Here is a 14,269-nt window from a genome sequence, read left to right as displayed (position 1 = left end):
GGGAACAGTGGCAACCGTCATGTTTCTGGTAACATAGATGGTATCTTGTTTTGTTTGCTCTAGAGTGAGTGCATAGGACAACAAATCCCAAACTCTTCTCCTCCATATTTATGTCTGTCTAGTAAATCCCGGAAGGAAGTGGTGTTTTATATGACTCAGGCACATTTTGGTCCAAAGACTTTGGAAGATATTAGCTCTACTTGCCAAGTGTTGGGGCATAACACGAAGTCCCTTTCTCCACAATTGTTCAATGCTCTAGGAAGTTGTCACATGAATCAATTCAGATGGTTGGAACTTTTAATTACATTTATTTGCATGCTTGTACGTTTGTTATAGCTGACATTGTCAACGCCTCTATATAGATTATGTAAAATGATTAGAGCACAGATACTGATCGAGCTGAAAAATAATTGTACAAACTTGCAAGAATTGAGAAAGAAAATTGGAAATGAGAATGAATTTGATTACGCAATATTAGTTTGAGAATCAATACATAAAGCAACTAGGTTAAGCTTAGTTCTATATGCAATAACTATGAATAATTAAAGTTAAGTGTGCTTTATGTTATGTTAATGTGCACATGCACCACATGCAAGAACTAGAGTTGAACGGAAGCTAATTAAGGCTAACTAGGTGAATGTACAACAACACCCCCACTTAAGCAAAACTTAGGTGAGTGTGATGCAAAATGAATGAGTCCTAGCAACAAGGCCATTTTAGGTACCCATTTAAAATGTGTGAAAAAAAGGAAAAAGGGAAAACCCCTTGGGAAGAAAACCCCCCTCAAAATATAATGCAAAAATGGAGAAAAGAAAATTGTTAGGAAGTTGTGTCCTTCACCTTGAGACAACCTTGTAGAAATTGAAACTTCTACTTAGTGAATGTCTTAGTGAAGATGTCAGCAGTTTGCTCAGAACTGGGACAATACTGCAGATTGATGATCCCAACATGAACCAATTCTCTAATGAAGTGCATGTGGATCTCGATATGTTTGGTCCATTGTCTCTACATTGGATCTCTACAAAACTTTAGCGTACTCTGATTATTACACCACATGATAGTCGGACGATTAACACTGATACCAAGCTCAAAAAGAAAATGTTGTAGCCAAATGGCCTGAATAGTGCATTGACTGCTCCTCTGTACTTGGTCTCTATTGATAATAAAGCAATGGCAGCTTGCTTTTTGCTTTACGAACAAATTGGGTTGGATCCCAAACTAAGTACATAACTAAAGGTGGACTTGCGATCAATGTTGTCACCAACCCAATCTAAATTTGTGAAACCACTGGGATCCAAAGAACAGTTTGTTGCATAATGAATCCCACAGGCGATTGTCCCCTGGACATATCAAAGGATGCGCTTTGCAACTTTCCAGTGTAAATCATGTGGTTCCTGCATGTATTTGGAAACTACTACAGCATATGAGAGATCAGGACAGGAGTGAGTGAGATAAAGAAGACTTCCCACAAGCTGACGGTACAATGTGCAACCAACCATTGGTGTGTCTTTGCCATTCTCAAGTGTTATCCCTGATAAGAAAGGTGTGGTTGTTAGCTTTCAGTCACTAGCTAACAGTCACTCATGTGAAATTGTGCCAAAAGATATCTAGCATACTTTGGTTGAGAAATGGTAATCCCATAACCACTATGATTGATCTCTAGTCCAAGGAAGAAATTTAGCAAGCCCATGTATGTCATAGAAAACTGTTTATGCAATGCAGTTTTAATCTCAGCAATGACAGGGGTTGAACTACTTGTTATCAAAAGATCATCTATGTAGAGTACTATGCTCAACAAGGAGTCGATTTTCTTCAAAAAATAAACATTGGAATCATATTTGCAGTGTACAAAATTTTGAGATAACTAATAGGAATCCATCTTTGCATACCACGCTCTAGGTGTTTGCTCGAGGCCATAGAGAGACTTCTTTAGTTTGCATATCAAAGATGAATTTTGCATGTATCCCTGTGGCTGCTCCATGTAAATTTCCTCCTCGAAATCACCATGAAGAAAGGCATTCTTCACATCCATATGGTGCACCTCCCATCCTCTTGTTGTTGCAATGGAGAGAGCTAGCCGAATGGAATCCATATTTTCCACTGGAGCAAAAGTCTCAACATACTCAACACCATGTACCTGCTGAAAACCTTTTGCACCAACCATGCTTTATATCAACTAACTTGGCCATCTGTTGATTTCTTGGTCTGGTAAACCCACTTACACCTCACAAGTGTGAAAATTCCTTAAACCGGGAATCCCTACTGCAACACTAATGACATTTCTTCTACTTGTTAGATTTAGATGAACAAGTTATTCGTAGCTTCCTACGGCAAAAAAAGAAATACATACACTGCAACCTACACCATTTAAGTAATATGTCGAAACAAGAAATTGAACAATAGAGAAAGATACAACACAAATGACAATTGTTTTTGGACAAATGTCCCCGGAAAAAACCGATGCAGGAAAACTGGTGCAACAGATCTGAGGGGTTTTATTATCAAGTTGAAGCATTTCTGAATACAACTTCTGGATGCCTTCCCGACAATCCAGTTACAGAGAATATCGCTCGGTAGAAGAAATTAGTGAGATTACCTCACTCTACACTGCAAGTTTCAGCTGATCTGACAGTTGAACCAACGAGTCCTCCGCTACTTTTGTGTTACCCCTTCGTCAGCCTCTAAGGCCCGACATCATCTCAATTGAGAATCGATCTACCTTCAGAAGCCTTTTCCAGCCCTCCCGACTCAGAAACGTCAGCCTCCTCAGCAAACTCAGGCTTCTGCGCTGGAGGCCATTGCCTTGCTCTGCGTGGGGCCTACGTGAGCCCTTTCTGGCTCTGCGTCACCCTCTTTGGCCTCTGCGTTGCCTCCTCTATGTGTCTCTCTGCCTCTATGCTGAGTATTCTTCGCTCCAGAGAAGATCCTCCAGCCAAAACTCCCTCTGCCCCTCTATGTGATCACTACAAATCACTGAGTTGCCTCTAGCTTCAGTAATTCGATCTAACTAATCAACTCTCTGTGTGTCTTCCAAATGACCCTTAAGCTTCCTTAAATAATCTCTTCGTTGACATTCAACAACCGAGATTATAAGTTTATCAATAGCTAAAATCATTTATGCTTGATCCTCATCTTCTTCTAGAAGTTACACCCATAGTTAGATTAATACCCATTAATTATTTTAATTTCCTATGTTTAGACTTAGGGCCCTATTAAAAATAATTAATTATTTTAATAACATTATCTCTGGGTGGAATTTCCCAAAACGCTTTCTGGGTTCTTTGGAATACATGTGCCCAAGCCTCCCTACAAATTTTAGACTTAGAGCACATCTGATGCTACCATAAATCAACAACAAGTTTACGATGGACGGTAGCGGAACTAGATCCCAAGTTTGGTTCTCAATGAGAGAGTTATATTCCTCATCAATAGTTGCTTCCCATTCAGGATGTCGAACTGCTTTTGTAAGTTTGTGGATCAGACGCATGCATCATATAAGCATGCATGGCTCCATAGCTAAGAGTTCTTGTGGATCTTCCTCAAATTGAGGTATAGTATCAGGATCATCTAGGATATCACTCATGCTATGCTATTTTTTTGTTGAAGGTGGTCGAGAATCTTTTGAACCACATGAGGAAATATTATCTCGATGTTAAATAACTGTTGGTCCAACAGGTGTCATAGGCAAAGGCTCATCTAGATTATAATTTTGATCTGAAGTATTATCTATATACTCATCAATTAGAGGTGAGGGCAACTTTGTAACATGTTCATCTAGTGGTGCATTCAAAGCATCTTCTTCAAACTTTACACTCCTTTCAATAAAGAGCTCTTCAGTGTTCATATCAAGTAATTTGTACCCTTTGAATTCATCAGAATATCCAACAAAAATGCATGCCTTACTTTGAGACTCCAAAGCCTTTCTCTTCTATGTAGGAATGTCGGCCCATGCTCGAGATCTGAAAATGCAGAAATGATCGACTTCGGGTTGCATGCTAGTCCAAGCCTCAAAAGGTGTTTTTCCAGTAGCAAATTTATGAGGAGATCTATTTTAGATGTATGAGGCATAATTGATAGCTTCATGCCACAATTTTGATCTATTGTCCATCTCTTTTAAAGATCTATTCTTCCTTTCGGCCACCCTGTTTTGTCGCGGAGTGTAAGGAACTGTAAGCTGCAATTATATGCCTGTTTCATTACAAAGATTCTGGATATGTAATGACCCACCTCCAATTAATAACAGAATGTGAATATTAGCATGCATACGGGGCATCCATATGATAGCTACATATGCATGACCCGCATGTATTGCAATAGTATACATACCAACTAATATTGGAAAATATCTAAGCTTAAGTTAATAAATCAATTATCAAAGTAAATTCTAACATATCAAAATATAATAAATATATCAAGTTGGGTACTCGATATGTATATCACCCTTATAAACACATATATGATAAATCTTTAATATATATATATATATATATATATATATATATATATAAAATTTAAGTTACAAACTATATTTGTTTAAATAAATAAAATAATTATTTAATTTAATTAAAATTATAAAGTAAATTATATTAATTAAATATCTAAATTAAGTTAAGCTTAAGTAAACTAATCAAATAAGACCTACATAGCCTATCCTCTAAAGACAAAAACAAAAAATAAAACCTACTCGATCAAAGCTATATAAGGTTCAAAAGCATGCAAAGCTCCATGCAACCAGGACAAAGACACTGAGACGGAAAAGAGGAGAAAGACGGTGATTCAAAGAAATAAAAAGGGAGAGGGGTACGACTGAGAGGAGAGAGGACCTTACAGGAAGGAGAAAAATTATAGCAGAGGGACACAAAGAGAGGTTATTGAACCCTTAATTGTTCTTCGATTTTTGGGCACGGGGGCAGAGTACCTCAATTGTGAAATACTTAGGAAATGGTTATCGAGATTGTGCCAAGTTTGGCTGGGATGTTTTGATCATTTTGGTAACGGAAACAGGAGAAACAATTGCCAGAAACACCATCAGAAAGAATTTCAACTTCATCGAGTTCAAGAACAACCCCACACGAAAGTACAGGTAATTACTTGTTGATGTTTTGCCGAAATTAATAATTTTTGGATGCTTCTTAAAGTTTAGGGGTTAAGTTCTGTATGAATGAATAAATTTAGGGCTTTACAGTAAATTGGCGTGTGTAAAGATTAGATTTAGGGCTTTACATTTTGTAATAATCTCTCTAGTTAAATTACACCATTAGGGCTTTACAGGATATCTTTGTTGACATATTCCTTCCCATTATCTGTGTAGAGAATCTTGATGCATTTTCCATACTAATTTCTACATGTGCTTTGAAAATATTTAGATGTTGAAAAACTTCAAACTTGAGTTTCAAGAAGTGAACCCAAGTGAATCTTGTGTAATCATCTATAAATGACAACACATATCTTTCTTTGCTATGAAGGTACGGGAAATGGAGCCATGAGATCACTATGTACAAGCTCCAAAGGTGAAGAAGCTCTCCATGCATGCCCCTTCTCGAACTTGTCTCGTGGATACTTTCCAAGAGCACATCCATTACAAACACCATTTGAAAATTCAATGGTCGATAATCCTTTAACCATCCCTTGCTTGCTAAGTTGTTGCATGTATTTGAAATTCAAGTGCCCAAATATCTCGTGCCAAATCCTACTTTCTTCATTTGCATGCATAGGTAGCAAAAATAGAATCTGATTGAGGAACAAAATCAAGAAATGTATACAGACGAGATTGATCATTTACCTTGCCAGATGCAATCTTCAAGTTGGTTTGCATATCATAAATGCTCACAGAATCTGGGCTAAATTCCACTTTCATTTTGGTTCTTGTGTGTGTCATCTAATACATTGAAAGAAGATTCACAGAAAGCCTTGGAATATGCAAAACATTTTCAAAACTTCCATCTTCGAATTGCTCTCTTCCTTGTCGAGTTGCTTCAATTGCAAAATTGTCCCCCGTGAGAATAGGATGTCCCAAGTATGCATGTAGAGAAGAAAAGGATTCCTTTGAAGAAGCCATATAATGTGAATCTCCTGAATCAATGATCCATTCTTGTGGTGTAGAATGAAGGGAAATCAAAGCATGTCCATTACCCCTTGTTTCTAATGGTTTTTCCTCCATCTTCTTCTTGGCCCTTTCTGGAATGTGCTGACCAAGATTATTTTTTTGAAGATTATTTTCCATCATATCAATAGTCTTATGCATGCAAGAGGATTAAGGATGATAACCTTTGTTACAATAAGGACACTTGGACTTTCCTTTCTTTCCTTCTTACCATTGGAGCTGGAAGAATCATCTGAAGGTTTTGGATTTCCTCCCTTTTTGGATCTAGGTCTCTTGTCTTTCCTTTGCCTTTGGATTGTTGATTTGGTTTGGAGTTGGACTTTCCTTTCTCGTGCATTGCAAGTGCATGTGCATTCAGAGACTTTAATGAACCCATTTTGATGAGCTTATCCTAGTCATGAATAAGAGACTCAATAAATGCATCAAGTTTGGGCATTTTCCATTTATCTCCAGTTGCAAGTCTAATTGTATGAAATGTAGAAACGAAAATAGCATATTCAAAGCCTAATTTAGACAAAATAGAAAGGATCAATTGACCTTCCTATTTGGATTTATCAATCCCGCAATCATGTAATTGTAGAATCAATTATTTGAATTTCGTAAAGAAATTTTGAATGTTTTCAAAGTTGTTTGGATCTAAGGAATTTAGCTCATTTTCGAAAATTTGAGCATGCGTCTCATCCTGCTTTCTAAATAAATTCTCCAAGGTTGTCTAGACCTCATTCGGAGTGTTGCATGTGTTGACATGGAAACACAATGTTGGAGACATGGACAACAATAGAAGACCAAAAGCCTCTTCCATCCTGTTGAAGTATTTGGATTTTTCAATGGCGGAATTGGGTTCATCTTTCGTATTCATAACTATCTGATACAAGCCTTTGCCTCTGAGGTGAAGCAAAATCTTTGGTTTCCATTGGAAGTAGTTATACAGAGAAAGAATAGTTGAAGATGAGAACTCCATTCTTTCACCTTGTAGTTGTAGCAACAATTGCGACAATTCTCCAATATTTTGATCTGCAAATTAAGTCTCCGAACAATTTCCAATTCTTTGATCTTCAAACTTGCAGAATATTGTTCATGCACCTTCTTCAAGCCCCTGTAGCTCTGATGTTAGTTTTTGTAGCATCGGGTGTGTTCTAGCCACAAAATTTGGTGGAGAGGCTAGAATACATGAGATCTCAAAAACCCATAAATCTTTCTAGAATTTCCACTTGGAAGTGGCTCAATTAGATTATTAACCAATTTTTAAATATTTCCCAAGTCTAAACTTAGGGAATATGGTTAATTAATAAATATTAATTGAGATAAGGTGAGAATCATCTAAAAACTCACACGGATCGACTCCAAGATTATTGTATCCATTGATTAAGATTTAATCTTGGCCGTTGGTGCTCCAACTGTGGATTATAGGAGAAAGTCGATAGGCAATTGGAGAGTACACACCAGTTCAGATACTTAGTTGGCTAGGAAATTCAATTTTCTCAGTAGCGGAGATTTAACAAAGAAGATAGAGCTAGAGGATGAGTAGCAGTTGGTAGAGGAGGTCAGAAGCATTTCATGAGGAAGTATTCCTGTCCTGGGAAGAGGCAGTGAGAGGAAGGGAAAAATCCCCAGAGGTTCTGCGCAAGCATTGCATAGAGGTTGACGCAGAAGATTCAATGTGTAGCTAGGGAGGCAATTTCAGGGGCAGAAATTAGTTGTGGGGTGAGAAAAATTCTCACAATAATTTTTCCAGTATTTTCCTTAGATTGATTGTCAGTAGAGCATCTAAATTATTGTACTCTGAATTGTTGTGAAGATTATTAATAAAATCCTCATATGTTGTGAAGATTATTAATTAAATATAATGGTCATTATATCTTCATTTCCTTTATGCAATCAATATTATTCCCAAATTTATTTAAATATAAATAAATAGTATTAAATTATTATTATTGTTAGAAATTAGTTACAAAAGGTAACTTGTGTATTTATTTATTAATAATTGTTTAAATCTAGGACCAAAGGTAATATAATGGTCATTATGGTACAATCAATAAATCATATCATCAACTAACCTATATTTATTTATTATTATTATAATCAATAGTATTAAACTATTATTATTCATAGAGTTTTGTTAACCTATATTTATTTATTATTATTATAATCAATAGTATTAAACTATTATTATTCATAGAGTTTTGTTACACTAGGTAACTTGTGTATTTATTTAAATAATCGCTTAAATCTAAGGGTCCAATGGTAAAACAATAAATCATATTTATTAGTTATTTAATCGTAAAAGCCCAATCGAAATTAAATTAATAAGTTCTTTACGATAATTAGGTCCATTAAATAATCTATATTTACTTAATAATATATAATTTTAATATTATTAAAATTAATAAAAAGAGAACCATAATTATAGTGCATGTGTAACCATTAATTCAATGTTATTGGTATATCATCAAATTTTAATAATTCCTTGATTATCAATTAAACTTAAGGGTCATCACCTTTTATAATTAATTTAATAATTTATAATCCTTGAAACATCAATAATTATTCACTAAAATTATTTTAAATAAATTAACAATGTTATTACTCATAAGGTTTAAAAAAGGTGGGGAAGGAAGAATTAAATATCAATGCAACAAATCTAATCTAATTATAAAAGACCCCTGAGATTACATAATGACAGAAAACTCATGCATTGAGACTCGTCAAAAACATAACCCGAGGAGAAGGAAGACAGAAACCCTAAGACCAACAAAAGGGGAAAAAGGAGGCTAGGAAGATAAGGCTGGGACCCAACAACTGCTAATCTTCCAGCCATCATCTTTATTAAGATTATTCGGCCTTTTCTCAATCTCCAGGACCTCTCTAAACTTGCCGAAGATTATCTAAACAATTCATATAATTATAAAATGTCTAAATTAAAAAAAAAAAAAAATCTTAAATATAATAAACTATATTTTATACATATATTTATAGTAAAAAAAAAAACCTTAAAGTAATAACAAATCAAATAAAAATTGTTTAATATTTCTTTTCACATTACATTATTTTAGATATTTATAAATTATTTTATATTATTTTATAACACTTTAACGGTGGGTTCGGAAGGCGGAAGTTAAGCAGGTATCCCGTCCCTCCCCTCGCTTCGTCCGGTGCATTTGGTTCTGGCGGAATTTCTAGAACGTCTATGCAACCTCGCTCCTTCCTGCTCGGCATAAGCTATATAGGTAATCACAGTTGTGACTGTGAAAACCACTTTCGAGTTTCGGAAGTTCTGGAACCTGTTTTCTAAGGAGTTAGGCGGTTACTCACCGTGGACGGAAGGTGAACCTAATCTTAAAGTGAATCAGTCCTCCACTGGTTTAACAACTACTGGGCCATCTTCCCGCCGCATAACAAAGAGGTGCATGAACCCCGAGAGATTGGTGCATGAAATATTTGACAGGTCGTTGACATACTCAGCTCAACATTTGTGGAAATATAATGTTATAGATAATGATAATCTTATGTATTTAGAAAAGTTATATAGAAAAGGAAAGAAAATAAAAATAATTGTAAAATGACTTTGGAAAATAAAAAGTCAAGAAAGTAAGAAAAATAAAAAGTCAAGAAAGTAAGAAAAATAAAAAGAGGTTGGAAAATTTATATTTTCAGTTTGTTATTGCTTTGGAAAGTAGAAAGTCAAGGAAGCCAGAGAAATAAAAAAGGGTAAAAGTAGATTATTACTAATTTTTTAAATATATTTCCATTTTGACAAATGCTAAGTAAATATGTTTAAAATGGTGATTAAAATAAAGAATGGGTGAAAGTAGATTATTAGTAATTTTTTAAATATATTTCTATTTTGAAAAATACTACATAAATAAGTTTAGAATGGTAATTTTTTAAATATGAATATTTATTAGATAATAGGTAGAGATCCACTTTAAATTTGTTGATTTTTAGATTTAAGTTTTCTAAAAAAAATTGGTATGTTTTTTTTAAATAAATTACTTTTCTAAAATTATTATATTATAGAATTATTATAAAGTATTCCAAATTTAAAAAAATAATAAAAATATCCGATTGAGAAAAAATAAAATATATATAAAACTTTATGATCTATACTATTTTTTCATTCAAATTTTTATCCAAATTCCAATTGGTAACTATAGAAAATATCTTTCATTCAAATTTTTATCCAAATTCGAACTTGGTAACTATAGAAAATATCATTGAGATGGCAGTGCAACCGCACATTCGCACGCAGTCTTTACGTTCCTGTGAATCATGGTCGGCTCGGCGAATTCGTGGTGATAAGTCAGCCCCCTGGTCAGCTCGGCGAATTCATGGAGATAAGTCAGCCCCCTGGCTATGCCCAGGACAATTTTGTACCGCCCGCACCATGACAGGCAAGTTGATCTTTTGGAATTGAAGAGGCAGTCAGTGTTGGGTATTTTTTTAAATGGAGAAATACCAAAACCAAATAAAAATTCACCACAGAGACAATGCTCTGTTTCTTCTGTCCAAGATCTTTTGCAGAAAACCTCTTTAAAATCAAAATGACTCACAAGACAGCATTACACAGCCACAACATATTTCTATTAATTTAAAGCTGAAAGACTGATACAAATTCCATCCTCTGTGCAAAGAGGGATTCACAAAATAAAACTCTGCTGCTCTCACAGATTTTTCCACTGCTGTGGATATTACAAAATCAGTGCTTTTTTTTTCAATGGCTGAATCAAGACATTACTTACATATATATCGCACTGTTGTGCGTTTAATACATACCAAAAAAAACACACGCAACTACCGTGCGCAGTCACAACACACATAAAAACTACTGCACGTAAACTATTTTCTTTTATGACAACTTATATAAAACATATATATAAAAAAAAACTTATATTAAAACATGCCCATAACTTATATTAAATATATGGGACGTATGCCCATCATAATATTAAAGGCCGCCACCAAAAAAAACTACGACACACATTAAACTCTATTTAATTCCTCCTACGGCGGTCAACGTATGAAACTTGATTTGACGTGGGCGGAGGGCAACTTTGGAAAGTCAACGGCTGAGATTACGCGATCAAATCGCTGAGCCGATCCTACGTGGTTCGCACGCCAACCTCCAGCAAACCAAACGACCTTTACTGTCCGGGGAAAGTGGTTTTGGCGTCGTACAAGAGACGCGTGGCGCCATGTGAATGTGTTTGGAGCCTCAGCTACGGATACCGCCTTTGGTGAATGGCGGTGCGGGGAGACCGGGTGGTTTTCGTGAACCACCGCGCGCTGTAAAATTACAAATTTAACACTCCCCTTTAATTTTAACAGCTGCGCGTTCGGTCATTCCCAAGCATTTTCTCAAAAATTCGAAACTCTTCTGAACCAGTGGCTTTGTCAAGATGTCTGCAACCTGTTCCTGGGTCCTGCAATGTTCGAGGACAATTTCTCCATTGTTCACTAATTCTCTGATGTAGTGAAACCTTGTATCGATGTGTTTCGTTCTCTTATGAAACACTGAATTCTTTGACAAAGCAATAGCTGAGCTATTGTCACAAAAGACCACTGTCGCTTTTGCCTGCTCTTGGCCTAAGCTTCTCAACATCCTTCTCATCCATACTTCCTGACATGCTGTTGCTGTAGCTGCCACATATTCAGCCTCTGCTGTAGACAATGCTACAATGGACTGCTTCTTAGAAGCCCATGAAATGGCTCCTGAACCCATATTAAAAACATAACCGGAAGTGCTCTTCCGATCATCTACACTTCCAACCCAATCGCTATCTGTGTACCCAACCAAATCTAAATTTTCTGAGACATTATATAAGATGCCAAAACTTTTAGTACCTTTGACATACCTCAAAATTCTCTTTGCTGCCTGCCAATGTGCCTCCTTTGGCCTCTCCATAAATCTGGAAATCAAACTAACAGCATACATTAAATCAGGCCTAGTTGCTGTTAAATACATAAGGCTGCCCACAATGCTTTTATACAAGCTAGGATCAAAATCCTTGCTGCTGTCCTCTCTGCTGAGCTTTAATCCCATCACTGTGGGAGTGATTGCTGCCTTGCATTCTTGCATCTTAAATCTGCCCAAAACTTGATTTACATATCTTCCTTGAGATATAAAAATTCCTTTTTCATTTTGATCTACTTCTATGCCTAAGAAGTATCTCAACAAACCCATGTCAGTCATTTCAAATTCATCCTTCATGACTGATTTAAAATTCTCAATAAGATAAATATTATTTCCAGTGAAAATAACATCATCTACATACAAGACAACAATTAAGATTTTACCATCCTTTTCCTTGATGTAGACTGTGGGTTCTCCTTCACATTTGTCAAATTCATTATCCAATAGATATGAATCTATCCTGCTATACCATGCTCTTGGCGCTTGCTTCAGCCCATAAAGAGCTTTCTTCAATTTGCACACTTTGTGCTCTTCTCCTTTCTTCTCATGTCCGAGAGGCTGTTCCACATAAACCTCTTCCATTAACACTCCATTTAGGAATGCTGATTTCACATCCATTTGGTAGACTTTCCATTTGTTTTGAGCTGCTATGGACAGCACTGCTCTCACGGTTTCCATTCTTGCAACCGGTGCGAAAGTCTCCTCATAATCTCTCCCATACTGCTGCTTGTAGCCTTTGACAACCAGCCTTGCTTTATGCCTTTCAATCTTCCCTTCAGCATTGCTCTTGGTCTTGTAGACCTATTTCACACCAATGACTTCTTTGCCTTTTGGTAGCTCAACCAAATCCCATGTTTTGTTTCTCTCTATGGCATTCATCTCCTCATCCATAGCTTCTATCCATTTCTTGTCTTTGATTGCATCCTCGAAATGAATAGGATCATCAACATGACAATACAAGGCAAATAAGGAATTCGTTCTTTCATCATAAATGTCACTTAGATTTCTAAACTTCTTACCTCTTTCATTTGGTGTGCAAGTGCTTGAAGATGCACTTGAATTTCCTCCTTGTGGTGTGCTTGGAGAAGCACTCTCATTGATCCTCAATAGTGTACCTTGTTGTTCTTGTGTTGGTGCTGCTGTTTGGGGATTCATTTCAGCCACCTCCTCTTCATCTTCATCATGAGGCAAACAGTTTTTAATGTTCATTGTTTTCTCTATGCTTCCATCCCAAGCTTCCTCTTCAATGAATTGAACATCACTGCTGACAAAGAACTTCTTGGTAGATGGGATGTACAGCCTGTAGGCTTTGGATTCATCACTGTATCCAATGAAGATGCATTTCTCCCCTTTGCTGTCAAACTTCCTCCTTAGCTAATCCGGAATGTGTGCATAGGCCACACACCCAAAAACTCTCATGTGGGTGACTCCTTGCTTTCTCCCACTCCATGCCTCTTCTGGCACTTTGTTCATGACTGCCTTTGTAGGGCACCTGTTCAAAATATAAATTGTACAATGTACAGCTTCAGCCCAATACTCATTTGGCAAATGCTTTGCCTTCAACATGCTCCTTGCCATCTCCATGATGGTTATGTTCTTCCTTTCAGCAACTCCATTTTGCTGTGGGGTGTACCAAGTTGTAAATTGTTTATGAATTCCATTTTCTCTACAAAAATTTAGGAATTCATTGGAGATATACTCACCTCCTCTATCAGTTCTCAATACTTTTATGTGCAGCCCACTTTGGTTCTCCACTAGTGCTTTGAAGTTTTGGAATTTCTCAAAGACTTCACTTTTGTTCTTGAGGAAATATATCCAAGTCTTTCTTGTAAAATCATCAATGAATGTCAAGAAATATAGGCTGCCAGCTAATGATGGAGCTTGCATTGGTCCACACAAATCTGAGTGGATAATCTCTAAGGGTGCCTTTGCCCTTATACTTTTCCCTGATGGAAAACTTTCTCTATGTTGTTTGCCCAATATACAACCTTCACAAAGGCTGTCCGGCTTCTCTATCAATGGTAATCCCTTTACCATTCCTTTTCTGCTCAATAAGTTTAGACCTCCAAAATTTAGATGCCCGAATCTCAAGTGCCATAACCAATTTTCATCCTTTGGCACGCTTTGGAAGGCCTCTTGGGTGACTGCTGCCATTTCCTTCTTGTTCTTCATGTGTGCCCCGATCCGAAGAGGGAACATCCTGTTCCTTGTCATCTTCACTTCAGCAATGCATCTTTTGTTGGGTGGTATGTCCA

Source organism: Pinus tabuliformis, chromosome 1_1, assembly GCF_031772625.1.
Source record: "Pinus tabuliformis cultivar Carrire ecotype Pingquan chromosome 1_1, CPIR1, whole genome shotgun sequence".
Taxonomy (NCBI): Eukaryota; Viridiplantae; Streptophyta; class Pinopsida; order Pinales; family Pinaceae; genus Pinus; species Pinus tabuliformis.
Note: the sequence above shows the minus strand (reverse complement) of the source record.